The following is a 13,923-nucleotide window of genomic DNA, read 5'->3' as shown; positions in this document are numbered from 1 at the left end:
GAAATCAGCCCTTAAGGGAGCAATCTCTCTAGTTGTTCTTGCTTCAGGAAAGGAATGAATTCCATCTTGTGGATTAAGTTCCCAGCTCCCAGATCATACAAGTCCCTAAAAAGGTAGGCATGTTGAGTTGGTAATCTGGCCACTATTACCTATACTAATCAAAGGACCGCCCTCAAAGACAGGAGTTCCCAAAACACTCAGGATTGAAGTCGTGTCACCTATGGTCGTTTAGGTGAGATATAAGTCTCTAGTATCAACGGCGTTATATACAGAGTCTAGTCATCTCGTAGTCTAGGTCTTATACAAACTCTTTATATAGGACATCCCCGCTCGCACGTCTCTACATGAATGGTCAGGATCTACCATCTGTAGTAGTTTACACTTGCAAACCTCTACTAAGCGGGTTGTATCTGTAGTGTCACTAGGATCAGGTATCCCACCTTAATCCTTATACTACAGACCTATTTAGGTTATCACTTAAGGCATGATCCACTTATATACCACATATACATGCTTAAGTTCACATAAGATAACCATGGAGCTTTGTTTATTGTATATAAGTAAATGTCAGAATTAAATAACATTTATTTTATTCATCAAACAATGTGTATCTTTACAAAACAACGAGACTCCGGGAGAATTAGGACACCAATCCCAACACTATCATATAGTTTTGAAATCTTAAGTCTATATACTCTCCACCACGATTAGATCGTAGTGTTTTTATCTTTTTACCTAACAAGTTTTCAACTTTAGTCTTGTACTCCTTGAACTTTTCAAGAGCTTCAAACTTATGTTGCATTAGATATAGAAATCGAAATCTAGAATAATCATCTATGAAATAGATGAAATATCCATACCCACCTCGTGCCCTTACATTCATCAGACTACATAGGTCTAAATGTGTAAGCTCCAAGGTTTCTTTGGCTCTATAACCTTTTATAGTAAAAGGTCGTTTGGTCATTTTGCCTTCAAGGCATGACTCACATACTGGTAAAGAGTTTTCTTCTAAACCATTTAGAAGTCCCCTTTTCACCAACTTTTCAATCCTTGAGATTGATGTGACATAACCTTAGATGCCAAAGATGAGCATTTTCTTTAGGAGAAATTCTCAATCTTTTTACAGTTGTTGCTGTTTTGAATATTTCAATATTGAGCACAGTTTTTATGACTAACGGTCTTAGTACATACAAGTTATTTTCCACTAAACCAATACTTATCTTCATTCCATTCTTAAAAATAAACACTTTATTCCCAGAGAAGAACATGGAATAATTTTGTTCAATCAGACAGGAAATAGAAATTAAGTTCCTCTTGATATAAGAAACTACATATACATTATCTAATAACATATATCATTTCTTATCCAAAAATAACTTAAGTATGCCTACAACAACAGCTGAAACAGCCTCACCAATACCGACTTTAAGAGTCATCTCTCTAGCTTCCAACTGTTTCCAGAAATTAAATCCCTGATGGGAAGAACACACGTGCTTAGTAGCTCGTGAATCAATTATCCAGGCAAAATCATCATTCTCTACTAAGCGCGTCTCCAAGATAAATAAATCATATTTATTTTCTTTAGAGTTCTTTCTTTTATGAAGAGTAATGGGATCAGCTCCAGAACCCAAATTATAAACTTTAAGTTTCATTGTAGAGGACAATCCTCGTCGATAAACTTCATCAGAGTTGGCAACAATTGTTTTCTTTGTTAGTCCCTTGACATTCAATATGGACTGGAGATTATGTTGGGAACTGACACTACTGGTTTTATTGTCATCAACCCCATTTTTCTTGAATAGTGAGAAATTTCATTCAAACAATTCTCGCATTGATTCCATGATCTCATGTGCAATGACCATATTCTCAAACCTTTTGGCCAACGCATTAGGTATGTTTACCAAAATGTGAACTCGACCTTCGAATTAGCCTTCATCCACACCTCATATGCATTACAAATATTTCGTGGTGCATCAAGGGTTAGGACTTGAGGACAATCCTTAGTCATGATAATTTCAAAGGTCGTTTACCACGAAAAACGTTTTAATAGATTCTTTCCACATCATCTAATTAAAAACGGCCAGACTAGAAAATACAACTAATGGAAAATCGGTATTTGACATATTTGCTTTAAAATAAACACATTGATCTATATTAGATTTTAGCATAACTCTTTAAAAAAAATCCAATCAGTTTTAGCAAAATCTAAATGAACCCCATTTAACAACTAATTTTGCAATTATGCTTCAGTGATTTATGACAAAAGCCAACGAAGGTAGTCAGTTGTCCCTTCACTGAATTGAGACACTCTGAACCAATCATTACACCATAATAACTCTTATTCCTATAACAATCAGTCACCATTTATTTGGTCAAGAAATTATTAACCTGCTTAATAATTTTTTGTAAGTGTGACCCTTCATTTTAGATCCTAAAGTTTCGCTCCAATGAGCCAACTGAAGGGAAAAATTGATTGGAGCAAAAACTAAAGCGATTTTATCCATTTATGAAGTTTGCCTTGGTATTGACCAACTGCACAAACCATCCGAAGGGGGCGCTCCCAGGGCGCCTCGAGGTCATGCAAGAAGGTCTCACGATGCAAACCAATGAAAGAGATCGTAAGACATGTTGACACACATCCCTCTCCCACTTATTCTAACTATTCTCTCCATTCACCTTGATATTGACCAATGTAAATACCATCCAAAGGGAGACGCTCCCAAGGTGCCTCAAAGCCAAGCATGAGTCTCACGGTGTGAATATTAAGGGAGAAACGTGAGTGGAAAAATGACATTCATATACATCTTTTCCTCCCACTAAATATTTTAACAACCTAGGGTTTAATTTACTTAGGAAAATTACGGCTAATTATATTTTACTAAGTGATTGTTTAAGTTTACCCAAAATTAATACTTACTTTGGAAAGTTAAACAATTTTGATTAATATTCGTTAAACACTTTAACAAATGTTAATCAACAATTGCATACTTGAATCAAATCTATATAATTCACCTTTCCAGGTAGGTTCCCAGGTAGGGGTGTCGTTTTCGTCATCTTAAGTACCCCGGCCTAGCCTAAACCCACCTTAGACAAAAGTGAAGAATTTCTTAATGAAGAGTTCCATGAGCGCGTTCGGATCGCTCCAATTTCATAGTGACCGAAATACACTATATACATTCAAACGCACAGTTATGCAAACAAACAATAATTAACGGCATGCTTTGAACAACAAAATAATAAGGGAGAGAGTTCTCATACCAGTTGAAGACGCTCTTCTAACTATGGAACTCAACGCAATAGAAGACCTCTACCCGAACAACCAACGCCGAGCAGATGCGTCGCCTATAGCAGCACGACAACCGCAAACACACAAACGAAGCGGGGATGACACCACCAGAAAGAAGCCTTAGGTATTCTCGAAGTGAGAACCCAAAGCGTGGTCTTCGGTGAGTTTGGTAGAGGTAGGAGGAAGAACTGATCGTGTAGGCAATAAGCAAGTGGGAGAGAACATGAAGCTATCGCATAGCAAAATGTTTATCGCTTAGAAGAAACTACACGATTGTGTAGATTTTACTGAACGATCGTTTAAAAAAAAGTAGACGATCATTTAGAAAACACGACACACTATACGATCGTTTAGGAAAGCTAACCGATCGTTTAGGACTTAGTGTGCGATTGTTTAGGTGCTAGGTAGGCGATTGTTTAGACACGAGGTATGCGATCGTTAGGCGTTGAGCGACTATCGTATAGGCTCTCGAGTTTAAGCAATCGATTATGTTTTCACACCCATAAATAACGTTTGTCTATGAAAAAAAAGAATAAGTTCAAGTAGTCACATTTAAACACTTTAATGGACCGTCCTTAACTTGTATGCATGCATTAAATCTATCTAATTCAACTTTCCAGGTAAGTTCCCAGGTAGGGGTGTTACGTTTCCGTCAACTTAAATACCCTAGCCTAGACAGAACCCGCCTTAGACAAAAGGTCCCTTACAGATAGATTTGCTACACTTTAACCTTTTATTAGCCAATTTAATCCTATTAAACTTATTACAAGATTAAAGCCTTAGGGTTGCTAATCATATTAGGACCATGATCTTAGGTCTATGTTATCCAAGTTTTAAACACTTTAAAACCATGAATTAAATCTAAGTGAGCATGCATGTTTTTCTTATTTCTTTTAGTTCTAATTTCTCTTTAACTTTTAAAAAAGAAACACTAAAACCATTGCGCATAACGAGGTGTTTATAACATTTATAAAGTAACCTATGTGTCATGCTTCACGCAATTTTCAATCATTACTATACATCACTTTTATACAATGCATAACAACCAAGCAAACATGCTATCATTCACCCTTATACTATAACAATTATAATATAAAGATGATGCATGTCAATGCTTTTTATGCATACATAAATATAAATCTTATATTATATGATGCATGAGCATGCACTTACATAATTAAACCATGCTTCTCTAAATTATAATAATTACAATAAATAGATGATGCATGATCATTGCATAACCTAAGATAGGATTTACTATATGTGCATATCATATGACATATAAAAAACATACATTGCATGTAATAAGTAAAGGATTAATGGACCGGGATGAGCCTTTACAAAAACCGGAATGAAATAACCCTATCTATTATATTTTCCATCTAGCAAATCGGTTCACAAGCGAACCGAGTCTTGAATCACCAGGAAGACTCCATCGTGTAGTAAATGTCGTAGGTAGACGATCGTCCAGCGCGTACTAGACGATAGAAGCTAAATTAAACGATCGCATAGACGACAACGAGGCTATGAAGCCTGATCTTCTATGCGATCGCTTAACCCGGCGACAGGTAAATGATTTACCTTGCGTTATTAAGCGATCGTTTAGTCAGTTACTAAGCGATGAAGCTTGCTGACCTAAACGATTGTCCAGTGCGCGTACACGTTAAACGATACACAAACATCCTATCGTCTACATGACATGATATTCAACGATCGCATACCCAATCGTTAACACGATGCTATCAACCCTTGATAGCATACCCCATCGTTTAATTGGTGCAATCAACAGCGATCGCATACTCCATTGTTTGCACGATGCGATCAACCCTTAATCGTCTCCTTCCTCAAAGAACCGCAACGCTTGCTCCAATCTTCTTCACGAACAACTCAAAACACAAATAGACTTTGAATACATACTCGATAACGATTATTAATGCTAAAAAACGCAGGGGGCTTTACAAACAACTGCAAATGTAAAAGAATTAAATCAAACCGAGGCTAATCATACGAAAACATCCATTAATCCCGCACATCCACAACAATTTAACGATTAAACAATGTAAAAATGCACCCACCAAGAACATCGTAGGTAGACAATTGTGTAGTAAACGTCGTAGGTAGACGATCGTCCAGCGCGTACTAGACGATAGAAGCTAAATTAAACGATCGCATAGATGACAACGAGGCTGTGAAGCCTGATCGTCAATGCGATCGCTTAACGCGACGACAGGTAAATGATTTACCTTGCGTTACTAAGCGATCGTTTAGCCAGTTACTAAGCGATGAAGCTTGCTGACCTAAACGATTGTCCAGTGCATGTGCACGTTAAACGATACGCGAACATCCCATCGTCTACACGACGCGATACTCAGCGATCGCATACCCGATCGTCAACACGTTGCGATCAACCTTTGATTGCATACCCCATCATTTAACTGATGCGATCAACAACGATCGCGTACCCCATCATCTGCACGATGCGATCAATAGCGATCACATACTCCATCGTCTGCACGATGCAACCAACCCTTGATTGCCTCCTTCCTCGAAGAATCGCAACACTTACTCCAATCTTCTTCATGAACGACTCAAAACTCAAACAGACTTTGAATAGAGACTCGATAACGATTATTAATGCCCAAAAATGCAGGGACCTTTACAAACAACTGCAAATGTAAAAAAATTAAATCAAACCGAGGCTAATCATCCATAAAAACATCCATTAATCTCGCACATCCACAACAATTTAACGATTAAACAGTGTAGAAATGCACCCATCAAGAACGTAAATGTAATTTCGTTGCAACATATGAAATTGGAGTATCAAAACCTGACTCTGATACCAATTGAAGGATTTCTTAATGAAGAGTTCCATGAATGCGTTCGGATCGCTCCAGTTTCACAGTGACCGAAATACACCATATACATTCAAACGAACAGTAATTAATGACATGCTTTGAACAACAAAATAATAAGGGAGAGAGTTCTCATACTAGTTGAAGACGCTCTTCTAACTATGGAACTCAATGCAACGGAAGACCTCTACCTGAACAACCAATGCCGATCAGATGCGTCGCCTACAGCAACATGAACAACCACAAACACACGAACGCAGCGGGGATGACACCACCAGAAAGAAGCCTTAGGTATTCTTGGAATGAAAACCCAAAGCGTGGTCTTCGGTGAGTTTGGTAGAGGTAGGAGGAAGAATTGATTGTGTAGGCAATAAGCAAGTGGGAGAAAACATGAAGCTATCGCATAGCAAAATGCTTATCGCTTAGAAGAAACTACACGATCGTGTAGATTTTACTAAACGATCGTTTAGAAAAAAGTAGGCGATCGTTTAGCAAACACGACACACTATACGTGGGTCGTTAATAGAATATGCGGAAACCCGGACTTCCCGTCTTCTCACGTTGTTCTTCCCCTCCTTCCTCACTACGCTTCGCTTGACTTGAGTTGGGAAGAGATCGTTTAGGAAAGCTAACCAATCGTTTAGGTGCTAGGTAGGTGATTGTTTAGGCGCAAGGTATGCGATTGTTTAGGCTTGAGCGACTATCGTATAGGCTTTCGAGTTTAGGCGATCGATTACGTTTTCACACCCACGAAAAAATTTAGATCTTTTTTCGAACCATTCAAAATGAAACAAATATCATTTTTATTCATCTGTTACAATAACTGATGCTAATGCACGTTCGAGAGAGATTTTAGGTTAATATAATTAACCAATTAAATTTTAATAAATATAATCATATTATATTTTTACCCTATAGTTTGATATCACATATCTACTATAGTAATTTCTCCTCTACTTCATATAAATCATATTTATATCTAATTTCCTCCAAAATAATGTATCTCATATATTTAGCCAATTATATCATATATAATTAACTAGTCCAATTATATCATATATAATCGAACTTCCTCTGGTCAATTTGAACATTTCAAATTAACCCAAACACTGATTCTCGACTTTATCCAAGCTACCCAAGGGACCTAATAGACTTGTGGCTCGAAGCTCCAACGATCTGTGAATAGTTGATTAAACTCTTTAGCCACGAGATCCACCATCCCTTAACTGTCAGACATTCCACTAAAGACCAACAGCTGAACTCTTCTTACCATAGATATATTTCTGTGTCCATCGGATATAACCAATCATGAGTACGATGACCCTTCACAAATGTTTGTAAGTACAATTGGGCCAAACTACCGTTTTGTCCCTATAGTTACATCTCACTCCTTAAGTATCACTAAGTCCTCTAATGAACAATACAACATAGTCCAACTATGTGTAAACGCCTCTCGGGCCAAGAGAAGGTGTGTGGCGTCACATTGTTCAAGCCCTGGAATCAGCCCTTAAGGGAGCTATCTATCTACTTACCCCTGCCTCAGGAAGGAGTGAATTCCATCTTGTGTAGCTGAGTTCCTAGCTCCCAAATCAAACGAATCCCCAAAATGGTAGGTTCGAATCGGCGACCTGGCCACTCGTACCCATACAAATCAAAGGACCACCCTCAATGACAAGAGTTCCCAACTCACTCAGGATTAAGGTCATGTTACCTATGGCCATCCTAGTGAAGTGAAGTCTCTGTCATAAACGATGTTATATAATAAGACGTTAACACTTCATGGTCAGGTCTTATACAAACTCTTTGTATAGGACGCCCCTGCTCGCATGTCCCCAACACGAATGATCAGGATCAGACCATCTGTGACAAGTCACAACACTTTTGACCATTCCACAAAGCGGACCGCATTCATAGCATGACCAAGATAAGGTTTCCCTCCTATATCCTTATACTACAAACCATTTTGGTTATCACTCAAGACATAATCCACTTGTATGTCACCACATACATGCTTGAGTTACATACAGATAACCATGGATTTTAAGTTTATTGGTTTGTGGTAAAGCAAATAAAACATGCAACTGAGCAAAATACAAGATGTGAAGTAATATTATACAACAAAAGCGTTCGTATAAACTGTTTACAAACTACAGGACACGAGACTTTAGGGCATCAACCCCAACAAAAAGGTCCCTTATAAATATATTTGCTACAAATTTAATCTTTTATTGAAATCAATTTAATCCTATTAAATCGATTAAAAAAGATTAATCTAATGTCTAATCACATTAGAAATTTGTGAACTTAGGTTTATCTCAATCATATTTTGAAACTATTTTAAAAAATGATTTCACCTAAGTTTGCATGCAACTCTTAGTAATTGATTTTAATTTATAATTTTGTTTATTTATAACCTTTTAAAATAAATGAAACAAATTAAAACCTACATTGCATCGATTGACATACTTTATAAAATTATAACGTTTATAAGATTACCTAAAGTAATGTCATGCTTCATGCAATATTCACTTCATTACTTCATATACATCATATATCAAAGTAATGAAATTAAATAACATACATCACATGCATACATTCAAACTATATATTATAACAATTGTAATATAAATGATGCACAACTATGTTATTTATGCATGCAAGCATATAGTATAATACTTATATTATATGATGCATGAGCATGCTATAAAATTAAATCATGCATATACATATATTATAACACTTATAATATAAATGATGCATGAAATTAAATGCATAACCTATGGTAGGTTTTAAAACTATATGACATACATTACGACATATAATAATAAACATACATCACATGTATATTTACACTAACAGTTGATGGATCGGGATAGGACACCTAAAAGGAAATTCAAAAGGCTAACTATTACATAAAATTGAGTCAACCGGTTCAAAATAGGTGAACCGTGCCTTGAACCGCTCGAACCAAACTGCCCTTCAATGGACCACCTTGCAACTGATTGTGTAGCAAATGAACCATGCGATCAAGCCAAGGCTCAACTTCCAAGCCAATGCTTGCAATCACTTGGCCGTATGTCTCCTTCAGACAGTGCATCGCCCAACCTTGGCCAACGCATAGCTCACCTCGAGGCTATCACGTCTCTCCTATGGTTGCAAGCCTAAGACCATCGCAAACCTCATCGCATGTTGCCTAGCTTCATCGCATAACTCCAATGCACATCGTAGGAGAGTGCACGATTGTGTAGCAGACAACTATATGATCAAGTAGGAATGAGTGTGCGATCACATAGCAAGCATATATACGATCTTGTAGCAAATGCTGCTATACGATCATATAGCTCTTATTATGTGATCTTGTAGCTAATGTTACACAATCATGTAGCTTTTGCTATGCGATCTTGTAGCTTCGACTTCTCCATCGACATTGTGCTCTGCAGCCCTTCTTGAAGCTTCTTGGAACAACACGAGCGACTCAAACTTACAAACTACAGACTCAATTGCAAGATTAATACCAAAAAACATAGGGGCCTTTACAAATCAAAATTTGTAAAAAAATAAAGCCTTAAAACTAAGTATCCCATTCCTAAACATCCATCAACAAAACCACATCCACAACCATTCATCGCATGAAATAAGATGCAGATTATAAAACACACCATTATTATAAAATGATTCAATAAAATAATGGAATTTGGAATTAGAAACCTACAACCTGGCTCTGATACTAATTAAAGGAAATTTATCGAAAAAGATCCTTTGAGCGGAAGCAAAGATCGACCCAAATTCCATTTTTTATTGAATATAAATTTTACAGTAAATAAGAACAAGATATGCATTTACTTAAATATAGCATGCTATAAATAAAAGAAACTTATGGTTTTAGAAACTCTTACCTTTGAAGAATCCTTTCTTCAAGAACTGCCTCGAACGGATCACGAATTGATCTACTTCTCCATGCGGAACATCACCATTCGAGAACTCTAGTATTCTCTTGGGACAAAGGATTAAAGCAAGATTTGTGGGCTTTGCTTGGATCCTTGGAAAAGTGAAAGAGATGGAGAGGAGGAGAGGAGGAGAGGGAAGATTCTACTGAGAACTTTCTCTTGGAGAGAACTCTTCTCTCAGAGCCAATTGAGGAAGAAGATGAAAAAAAATCTCTAACCAACTCTTTTTCAACCCACATAATACATTGAGAGAATAAGGGGAGGAAGTTGTAACTCATTTCTTTTAATTAATTTCAATTAAATTATAATTAGTAATATATATATATATATAATAATAATAATAATAATAATAATAATAATAACTATTTTATTGTATATATATACACTATATGTTATATTAAATATAACGTATAGCCTATAGTTTATATTGTATCAAATACAACATAAACTATAGATTTTATTTTCTCTCAACAATACATGATATTTAATATAAATCACATTTATATTAAATTCACTTATATGAATCTCATCCATATAATTGATATTTGGATCATATCCAAATATTTAACTATTCTCAATATAAATCATATCTATATTTAATTACATGAATCCTATTCATATAATTGGTATTTCAATCATCTTCAAATTCCTTTCATATTACCTTAAATTATAATGTATCAAATACATTATATTAATTATATCAAATATATAATCAATTTAATTAATTATATCATATATAATTAATTTTCCTCAATTAATTTGAACACTTCAAATTAATTCTCAATTAAATCTCCGTTGAGCAACAGAGGGGACCTTGTAGACCTGTAAATTGAAGCTCCAGTGGTATTAGGATAATTACTTAAACTCTTCAATTAAATTACCTAATATCCGTCAACTGCCGGTCACTCCACTAAAGATCGATAACTGCACTCTTCGCACTACAGATAAATTTTCGTGTCCATTGGATATAACCAATCAACAGTGTGATGACTTGTCACAAATTGCTCGTAAGTACGACTGGGCCAAAATTACCATTTTGCCTCTATAGTTACATCTAACTCCTTAAGTACCACTGATTCCTCTAATGAATAATAAGTCATAATCCAACTATGACTAAGTCCCTCGAGCTAGGAGAGGATGTGGCCACCATGTTCAAGGCCTGAAATTAGCCCTTAAGGGAGCAATTTATCTACTTGTCCCTGCATCGGGGAATGAGTGAATTCCGTTTTGTGTAGCTGTGTTCACAACTCCTAAATCAGACGAATCCCTAAAATGGTAGGCTTGTTGAGTTGTCAATCTGGTCACTCTCATAAATCAAAGGATCGCCTTCATGAGAAGGAGTTCACAACTCACTCAAGATTCAGGTCATGTCACCTATGGTCATCTTCGTAAAATATAAATCTTTGTTATTAATGGCGTTATATAAAGAGACTAATCATTTCGTGGTCCAGTCTTATACAAACTCTTTGTGTAGAATACCCTCGTTCACATGTCTTCACACGATGATTAAGATTAGATCATTTGTAGCACTTTATAACATTTATAATACCTACAAAGTAGGCCGTATCCGTAGTGTCACTAGGATAAGGTACCCAGCCCCATCCATCTACTACAGACCATTTAGGTTATTATTTAAACAAGATTTACTTCTATGTCTCTACATACTTGTTTAAATTACATGAAATAACCTCAAATCTTAGTTTATTGGATTGAGTATATGCTTATAAAATAACATTTATTTTATTAACAACAATATGTTTATATAAAGTTTACAAACTACGAGATTATGAAGAGATTTAGGACACCAATCCCAACAGTTGGAGCGTTATGAAAAACCTAGTAGCAAATGGAATTGTTGAAGGTCAATCTACTTCTAGACCTCCTTATTTTGATGGTTCAAATTAGCATGTTGGAAAACTAGAATAAAAAATTATTTGCAATCTATTGACTATAATTTGTGGTTAATTATTGCTAAAGGTCCTTATATGCCCATGAAAAATGTTAATAATGTTGATAAGCCTAAATTAGAAGAAGAGTATGTTGAAAATGGAATGAAAAAAATGTTCTTTTAATGTCAAGGCTATTAATTGTTTGTATTGTGTTTCAAGCAAAGATGAATTTAATAGAATATCCATGTGTTCTTTTGCTCAAGAAATTTGGAATACTCTTAAAATTACGATTGGCATATTCATTCTACAACCAAAGTTCCCTGGCGGAGACGGTAGTACCCAGAAGAATACTCAAAGACGTCTAAGGTCTTATATGAAGGGTCATAAAATAAACCATCCCACTCCCTGCACAGGGTTGTTCCATATCTCGAGACCAAGTAATCAGTACCATCACTACCTCCACACAGATAACCACCTAAAAGAAGGGGTTCACCTACAGACATTCAAATGCCAAGTTTATAATCCAAATCGAGAGTCCGTACAAAGTATAATCACTCTCACATTAGATGGAAGCATACTTGATTTTCATCAATCCGCTCCATATAGACCCTACTTGAGGATGCACCGTTGGTGTGGAATAAAAAGCCTTCGTCACCTAGTCTATTGAGGGGTGTATAGATGTTGCTTGTTATATAGAACCCTCTAAAGGAGTAGCGAAAATGGTGAGTTGCCTTTCACTAGTGTTTTTTTTAAGGTAGCTTATCCAAGTTAGCTATTGAGCTGACTCTGCGGATGAAGGAATAAATCAAGTTAAAGAGTCTAAAATTAGCATGCTTGTTCATAATTATGAATTATTTAAACTGGATGCTAATGAGTTTATAACATATATGTTTACTAGATTTACTAATATTTTCAATGCTTTGAAGGGACTTGGTAAAGTCTATACAACATCCGAAAATGTTAGGAAAATTCTTAGGTATCTATCTAAGACTTGGGAAGAAAAGGTGACAGCAATCTAAGAAGAAAAAAATCTCACCAAACTTCCATCGAAGGAACTCATTGGTTCACTCATGACCCATGAGATCACTATGAAGGAGCATTTGGAGGATGAGTCCAAAAAGAATAAGAGTACTGCATTAAAGAAAATCTCCTTAGAAATTGACTCTGAAGATGAGGATGTCCTTGACATTGCCTATCTTTCACGTAAGTACAAAAAATTCATCAAGAGGAAGAAGCAATTCAAGAAACACCTATAAACCTAGAGAGAGTCAAAAGATGAGAATAACAAAAAGGATGAGGTTATTTGTTATGAATACAAAAAGTAGGGTCATATAAGAACGGATTTTCCACTCCTCAAATCATCTAAGAAATCCGAGAAGAAAGCAAGGAAGGCTACTTGGGATGATAATAGTAAAAGTGGAAGTGGAAGTGATGTTGATGAAGATGACAAATTGCCCGGGTGTGGTCTGAACTAGAATACCATCAAAGGTAAGATTAGAAGTTTGAAAAATAATACTCGACAATAATGGAGATGTTAAATCAATCAAGGTTTGGATGGAACAAGGAGTTCAAGTGCGTTTAGGTGGACAGAGAGATATTCGATGCCTGGGTTCGAGTAAGTTAAAAAAATGAACAATGTACACCACACATGTCTCGTATAAATTCTAATGTCATTTTTATGTACCAATGCATAGTCATCTCAACGCGAATGGATTGTGGAACAAGCCATTCACCCATTACGATGAACTATCAAATGTATTTGGGAAGGACAGGGCAATTGGGTAGTCTTGCGAGACCCCGGTTGTGATGGCGTCAAATTTGTTTTGAAAAATGAAGGATGAGATTCGGCGAGTATCACTGGAACACCCTACCCCATATAATGAACAAACCTAATTGTCTAAGGATGCAATGAAAGAAGATGAAGTAGATATGTTCATGGGGAGAGC

The sequence above is a fragment of the Benincasa hispida genome, chromosome 8 (genome assembly GCF_027475165.1).
Source record: "Benincasa hispida cultivar pf3 chromosome 8, pf3_genome.v1.1, whole genome shotgun sequence".
In the NCBI taxonomy this organism is placed as follows: domain Eukaryota; kingdom Viridiplantae; phylum Streptophyta; class Magnoliopsida; order Cucurbitales; family Cucurbitaceae; genus Benincasa; species Benincasa hispida.
The sequence above is the reverse complement of the archived record's forward strand: the minus strand, read 5'-3'. Positions refer to the sequence as shown.